Raw genomic sequence first — 8,602 nt, forward strand, 5'->3', positions numbered from 1 at the left:
GTGTGGAGATTTTTCCGATCTCCCAGGTCAACTTATGTGCAGACCTGCTAGTGGCTTATCCCCCTTCGTGTGTACACGCAAGCACAAGACCAAGTGCGCACGGAAAAGATCCTGTAATCCATGTCAGAGTTCGGTGGGTTATAGAAACACGAAAATACCCAGCATGCTTCCTCCGAAAGCGGCGTATGGCTGCCTAAATGGCGGGGTAAAAACGGTCATACACGTAAATACGTGGGAGTTTCAGCCCACGAACGAAGAAGAAGAAGACTGGACCACTACTTACATAGAAAGACTACAAGGTATGACACTCAGCTTCGAGTCGTCTGTGTTCTTGGAGTCGCTTCCTGCGGACAATTGTTTTGTTCAAGACGGTTTGCCTCTTCCTACAGTCTGTGTGAGGTCAAATAAATACAGTTTAATGTATGTACCTTTAATTTTCAGCTGCCGTCATCTGCAGGTTGTTTTTAACAATCATTTGGACGAATGTTCGTTTGCGAACCGCTACCCTGTAGTTTGTAAGAAATCATGCATCCCGCACCGAATATGCATACCAGTGCTCATTGGTCTAAAACATATGTAAATATTGCAGCAAAGGGAAGCTACCCACGAATCATCGAATATCCGGTTATTAACCAATGATCGCATCGGACTACTATCTCCTCGGACATACGACGATCATCATTCGCACAGGGTCTAAGTGGTATGCCGTTGACAGACACGTTTGGTCGCACAAAATACGGTTTAAAAACATGCAGCGGACAGGCAGCTAAATATAAAAGGTACAGATAGTTAGAACATTCATTTATCACGGCATTTGTAAAGTTACAAAGATTCTTGACATTGGCAATTATTTTTTGCATAATTTTTTCTGAAGTTAGTGGAGCACGACTCGAAGCTGAGTGTCGTACCTTGTAGTCTTTCTATACATAAGTCCAGTGAACGATACCTTCGCCTGTGATCTCACAAGCATAAACACTCTGCAAACAACAAAAATGCCACAGCGTTCAAGGTTTCATTTCTTAGGTGTATTTCAGTTATAAGTAGACGGAATTTAAGAAATATTCTTTTTTTTCCAGATCCATGATGATAAACATAGGTGGTATGAAATTAGTTCAATGTTATTGGAGTGGAGATTTTGTTTTGAATCGGTGAGAAATCTCCTTTTCATTGGAGCGCCATTGTTGTGTCCAAGCCAAGCGGTGGAAGATTCGTGCGCAGCTAAAATTAAACATACAGTGAATTTTGACGAGTTTTGACCACGAGTGCGCATGCTCAGATATTTACAAAATGTTTTAGCTCTTCAAAGCGCATGCTCACATTTACACAATGGGGTATTTCCTGGGTTTTTCTACAGCTTTACACCACCTTTTACCTTATATGGACATTAAAAAAGACGTGTTTGACTATATAAGGAACATAAATTGCAGTCAAAGAGTGTACTAAACGAGATTACGGGATGTTTGGCCAGGTTTCATATGACGTCACGTATCATGCTTGCTTACGTATTCTATGTATTGTTCGAAAGTCTGGGATTCGGGGCGTTATGATGAAGACTGCAGTAAATCTGTGAATGATAAGAGAACAAGGATTATCTCAGAAGAAAGTCAACGACTAAATGTTTCAGACCCGTAACTTCATGTCAACACTGCAAACAAGTTGCATATATAGGTAAAGGAGAGTTTGCCGATTATGTGCTAAACATTGGAAAGACCGTCTGCAAGAATGCACCTGCTACTTGAACTTTGCACAGTTTAAAGAACTGGAGTTTTACACGGAATGTATTTCAATTGTACGGCAAGAAAAACAAGTCGCGTAAGGCGAAAATACAACATTTAGTCAAGTAGCTGTCGAACTCACAGAATGAAACTGAACGCAACGCAACGCAGCAAGATCGTATACTCGTAGCATCGTCACTCCACCGCCCGTGGCAAAGGCAGTGCCCGTGGAATTGACAAGAAGAGTATTCGTTGCGCTGAGAAGGATAGCACGCTTTTCTGTACATCTCTTTGTTTTAACTTTCTGAGCGTGTTTTTAATCCAAACATATCATATCTATATGTTTTTGGAATCAGGAACCGACAAGGAATAAGATGAAAGTTTGTAAATTGATTTGGACAATTTAATTTTGATAATAATTTTTATATATTTAATTTTCAGAGCTTGTTTTTAATCCGAATATAACATATTTATATGTTTTTGGAATCAGCAAATGATGGAAAATAAGATAAACGTAAATTTGGATCGTTTTATAAATTTTTATTTTTTTTTACAATTTTCAGATTTTTAATGACCAAAGTCATTAATTAATTTTTAAGCCACCAAGCTTAAATGCAATACCGAAGTCCGGGCTTCGTCGAAGATTACTTGACCAAAATTTCAATTAATTTGGTTGAAAAATGAGGGCGTGACAGTGCCGCCTCAACTTGCACGAAAAGCCGGATATGACGTCATCAAAGACATTTATCAAAAAAATGAAAAAAACGTTCGGGGATATCATTCCCAGGAACTCTCATGTCAAATTTCATAAAGATCGGTCCAGTAGTTTAGTCTGAATCGCTCTACACACACACACAGACACACACACACACGCACACACACACGCACATACACCACGACCCTCGTTTCGATTCCCCCTCGATGTTAAAATATTTAGTCAAAACTTGACTAAATATAAAAAGCATCGTCTGTCGACCAGTCACAGAAGCAGATCTTCATACACGTCGAAGAAACCGGAAACACGCGTCTTTGTTATTGCGAATATGAAAGCATATTCGTAGACTTCCTGCGGATATGGCCCGATGATCGGAATAGAGCTGTGTGAGCCTATCCAATCACAGCCCCCGAATTCCTCCACATGTCTATCAAAATAGCAATATACCTAAATGAACTACTTTTCATATTTGAATTGTCCAAAGGTTATTTTCGTGATCAAAATTCAATAGTTTACACAATTATTTATAATCTGACCATTTTTCAAATTTTAAATTAAAAAAACAAGTAAGCATATTTTTTGCTCAACACTACATATATCCAAAAATAAAACAAAAATTATCAAACAAATCTGTACATACTTTCAAAATCTGTCCTCACCTCTTGGCAATAAAAAAGAATGTTCTAGTAATTCATTAAAAACCTCAAAATTATTTATTTCACTTTTAACCTATCTTATCTAACAACATATTGGTTGGGTAAATTCTGTGAAATATTATAAATCAAATCCTGCAACACAAAATATTGGTATGGTTTGGTTGTAAGTGCTGTACATAATGCATCATATTCTGTCCGTCAATCACATGTTTTTCAGAAATATACACAAAGAAAAAAGCCAAGCACCCCCCGAATGAATTTGTGATAATAATTGAGTCAAATTTGTGTTACCATTTTTTTTCTTCGTAATTACATACATGGGTTTCCATAATAAGGTTGGGAAGTTCACGCGTCAAGATTGTGTCGCCACTGCCTGGGAGAAGCACGTGCAGCGTGCAACCCATGAATGTTAAAAAAGGCAGTATGCTCACGCTGCAAATTTCTGTATTTAACACTGGGCGACGACAATTTGCATACATTCTCTGTGAACATGGCGAGAAGACGATTATCAGAGGCTATCCGATGGCAGATTATAGGAATGCATGCTACAGGAGCATCCTTCAAAGCGATTGGTCGTCAACTTGGCTACCACTACACCGTCATCAGCCGTTTGGTACGCAAACATCGTCAGACTGGTGCTGTGAAGGACCGTCCACAGTCAGGGCGACCCCGTGTGACGTCAGAACGTGAAGACCGAGCACTTCTCCGAATAATTCGGCGTGAGCCATTTTCAACGAGTACCGTCCTGAAACGAGCATGGCTTCCAAATCGACATCTGTCAACCAGGACCGTACGAAACCGCTTGAAAGCTGCAGGAATGGCAGCCCGAAGAGTCATTAAGCGTCCCCGACTGACAGATGACCACAAGAGAAGACGCTTGGCATGGTGTCTGGCACGGCAAAGATGGAACATGAGAACGTGGAGGGGGATCCACTGGTCGGACGAAAGCAGATTCCTTCTCCATGTCACCGACGGCCGACTGAGGGTATGGAGGCACAGGAACACGGCCTATACACCCAGGAACATCAGACAAACTGTTCCATTCGGTGGCGGGTCAGTCATGGTTTGGGGTTGCATTTCCCATGACTGCAAGCTAGACCTTGTCACCATACGTGGCAACCTCACGGGTGATCAGTATATGCGACATGTCCTGGAACCTGTTGTCGTTACTCATTTTGACAACCACCCACTTGCCACAAGACCCGTGTACATGGATGATAACGCCAGGCCTCATCGATCCAGAGCATTAGTGGACTACCTCCAGAACAACGCTGTAACACTCCCATGGCCGGCAATGAGTCCAGATCTTAATCCGCTGGAGCATGTTTGGGACATCCTGGGGCGTCGTATACAAGCTCTGCAGCCTCCTGTGCAGACATTACGTGAATTGGAGGCAGCTTTGCATCGTGAGTGGTTGCAAGTGACCCGTGAACAGATCCGACGTTTGACTGGAGGGATGAGACGCAGGGTTGACGCCGTCATCCGGGCACGCGGGGGTTTCACTCGATATTGAACTTTTGAATCGCGTATGCCATCTGAGCACTCTCAATTACATTTTTTTCATGACACATTTACCTAAACCTGTCTTTTTCAGCTTGCAGCTCCATACTTATCAGGGGTACTGTTTTAGGGTTAAAACGTCACTTTTTGGCAAGGTACCAAATCACGATTAAAACCAATCAAAACTGGAGTTTTCTTGTGTGATGTTATTTCCAAAGAGTTGCTCTTGTCGATAACATTTGTCAAACCGAGCTCCTGAACTTACTGTTTCCATACCAGAACTTTAAAAATCAGTCATTGCGAAATTGAAGGGGGGTGCTTGGCTTTTTTCTTTGTGTATATTTAAGTAGTCTACCGCGGTTAGGACATCGGCCTCAAAATCTCGAGGTCCTGACTTTGAATCTCTTCCGACACGTTTATTTTTTACCTTCAATCCCTCTTTAAAACAAAAGTATGGTCAGCCCTGAGAGAGCAAACAAAAAGTTACCAGCACAAAATTCGAGCGTTGAATTAAGCTTTCAAGGTCATGCAGGCACTGTAGGTCGATTTTCAGGCCGCCGTCGCTGTAGAGAATACTGTACAGGTTTCTCAGTCCCAGCCCCGGATAGTCATAGATTAACGACAGCTTTAAAGGGGCCAATGTTAACTGTACGAGGAGAGGTTCGAGGAGAGTGGTAATGTAGATAAAACGCCCGCCTTTTTTCCATCTGGTGAGCTTGCCGTTGTTGTCTCTATCTCTGTCTAGAATTACTGTGGAGCCGGGTTTAATTCTAGGAGAATAAACGGCTATAGATATTTCCAGATCGGAAAATGATATAGAGATTACGGAGAATAAACGGCGATAGATATTTCCAGATCGGAAAATGATATAGAGATTACACAATGTTCAATTTTTTACTCACATTTCCGAGAGACTCTCTTTGTTTAGTGTGGTACTTACGGGGGTCGAGGCTTGCTGAGACCCCCCTCAGTGCCTCACTAAACAAAGAAAGTCGCCAAGGGATTCCCAACGTGAGTTACAACGGAACATTGTGTAATTTGTGGTTAGGCATGTGTCGTTGTTTTTGGACTCAATGTCTATTTACATCCCATACTGGGCCTCAGGAAGTGGGTTCGCTTTTTACATGAACTTTTGGTAAGGCTGCACTTGAAAGTAGTCAGATGATTCCACTGCATATCTCTCAGATTCGATTTTAATTTGTGCATAAACCACAATTTCTTGCCCATCAAAACAGCACATCACTCAAACATGACGAATTTTGAGAGAAAATTTGTTTTTAACACCTGAAGTCACGAATGTCAAGGTCGTTCTCTTCAGTGACGAAGCGAGTTTGTGTCGCGTGAAGTTTCAGTCTATTTCGCCTACACGTTCGAGGATCTGTTCCGCACCATTTTGGTTGGAAGCGAGGTGTTTCAGTTGTGGATAGTCGTTATTTTTCACTTGCTCTGGATTGCGCGTGAAGGTAGGTTGGTCAGCCAGACCCTTCTCACAAGATCTGGCGCATCACGTCACAGAATAGCTAGACTACCTTGAAATGTTAGAGCAATGATGTCTGGGGGTCAAGGTTGTCAACAAGCTTGCTTTATGTGACGAAAATGCCTGTTTTTGAGTTTTTGTTGTAAACCAAGTTGTGTAGACCACAGAGATATAGTCATGCCGCGTAAGACCAGTGCTGGAAATATGTTTGCATTGTACCAAAAGCAATCAATGAGGTTTAGACTAGTTTGTAATTTGATTTTTTGATTGAGACCATGTTCCTGTTTGGAGAGGTTTTTTTTCAGCGAGGACTCCAAAGACGTCCCGGCCGTGCAAAAATTGTCAGAACAGACAAAATAAGGCTAAGCTCGTCCTTGTCTGCAGTGCAGGCGAAAGAAAGTGGCATTATGAGAATGTTCAAATGCTTTTTAGTAGCTCTGATGATAATAATTGCAAAATACAGAGGAACATAATTTTGGTTCCGGTTGGTATCAAAATAGAGACCAAATCGTTACAAATGGGATTCTTCCTTGCCATTCGTTCCAGTTGGGATCATCTTGTTATGAATCTACTGGCGCATCTAAACCTTACTGATTGCTTTTAGTACAATAAAAACATATCTTCAGCATTTATCTTACGCTACATGACAATCTATGTGGTATACCCAGCTTGATTTACAACAAAAACACCAACACGTGTCAAAAACAGGCATGTTCGTTACATAACGCACGCTTGTTGACAATATTTTACGTTATATGGAAATTAAAAATGACCCGTTCGACAATATAAGGAACAAAAATTGCAGTCAAATAGTTAAGTGTACTAAAATTGTATGCTGCTTACTATGACTTTGGTTAAAGGGAATTTATCTTGCCTTCCATTCGAGGCTAATATTGCGATACAAAAAGTGATTGCCGGAGTGTCGTTGAAGATCGAAAATGTGAAGAGGATGCGCGACGGATCTTTTTTGACCAAATGCCCCTCGAAAAAAGAATCTGGACGCACTCCTGGTTGACTGCTGGTGCTTACAATCCAGTGGTACCGAGTTCCAAAGAAATATTACATAGTAGGCATTCAGCATTCCTGTCTTAACTTTTTATGGAACTTTTCACTCATTTGGTGTTTATTCTGGGTTTTTTTTCAGATCTGGTAGCTACGTGACAGTAGATCCAGGTCAAATCGCTGAAGTACCCAATTTACAAGCAGTATTTCTATTGCATCTACTTAGGTTTAAACTTTAACAATTAGACTTCATTCTGGCGATGAATGCATCTGCTTACCTCAGCTGGAAAATGTTCAAACTTGTACTGGCTTGACACCAACATCAAAAGATTGTTGTTATAATGAGGTTCATAGCTGAAAATGACAACTAGGCATATGTGTTTGGGTGAAGATCTGTACGATTCTCCTGTTCAAGCTACAGGGAGTGTTACAAAAAAGGCATTTTATTTCCCGACCGTGTGCAACAAACAGCTGCATTTTTCATGAAATAGCGTTAAGTCAGTTGAATTTGAAAGAGCAGAGTTGCATATACCATAAACTACCCTATATACGCCCAGTATCAAGAAAACGCCCACCTCCTACTTTGGGCCGAAAGCTGTGCATAGGGAATACTACCTAGTAAACGCCCACTCCCCCCCCCCCCCCCACACACACACTCCTTGATTAATGATGTCACAAAAAGTATTTGTGGAACGTTTGTTTGTTAGTGATTGTAAACTTTCGCATGCGGTATACAGAGAATGAACTCGAGTGTATAATAATGACAAGATGCTGTTATAAAGGCATATCGTTGATTAATACTCTCATCGCTGGGCAGTTGAGTAATTAAAGAGAATTGAGATTTCCAAAGCTCTTCTGAAGTTGAACAAAATTTGATGGCTTGATCCAGTGCAAATGAACTGACAGCCGTGTGTGTTTGTTTGTAATGTTGTTCGGCGTTAACTAATACCTGTTCTACACTACTCGTCATAAAAAAATACACACATACATTTTGTTGTAGATCTTTGTGATGCGGCCAGTAATATTAAAACCAAGTATACTTTTCAAAAAAAGTTAAGGACCGGTCATGAAATGTTCACAATCTTTAAAATATTCGCCAAAAATCAAGGGTTTGACAATTTGATTGAAACGTCACTTTTTTGAATTAACAAAAGGGCAGTGGAAAGCTTGGCAGCCAGTGTTACTGTGTCATGCTAAACAGGCGGGAAAAGTGCGGTTTTCTTTAAAAAGGGGGAAGTTTTCAAAGTCCTATGAAATTGGTGCAAGACAAGCCAGGACAAAAACCAGTAATGCACGTGCTACAACAGGGTCCCACCCACAAAATGTGCTAACAAATTTGTGTTTGTACAATGACACACTGACAAAATAATGCAATAAAACAACATGCCCCTATCACGAACACGGAGCGACTTGAATAAGACAAGGGCAGTTGATGGCTACAAGATGTTGTTTTTGCCAGGCAAGTGGTTCAGAGTGTTGCAGTGTCTCACTTCAACATCATCGGACTGAAGGAATGGCTTCAAGCAATTGGCAGAGT

The sequence above is a fragment of the Littorina saxatilis genome, unplaced genomic scaffold, assembly GCF_037325665.1.
Source record: "Littorina saxatilis isolate snail1 unplaced genomic scaffold, US_GU_Lsax_2.0 scaffold_81, whole genome shotgun sequence".
Classification (NCBI taxonomy): Eukaryota; Metazoa; Mollusca; class Gastropoda; order Littorinimorpha; family Littorinidae; genus Littorina; species Littorina saxatilis.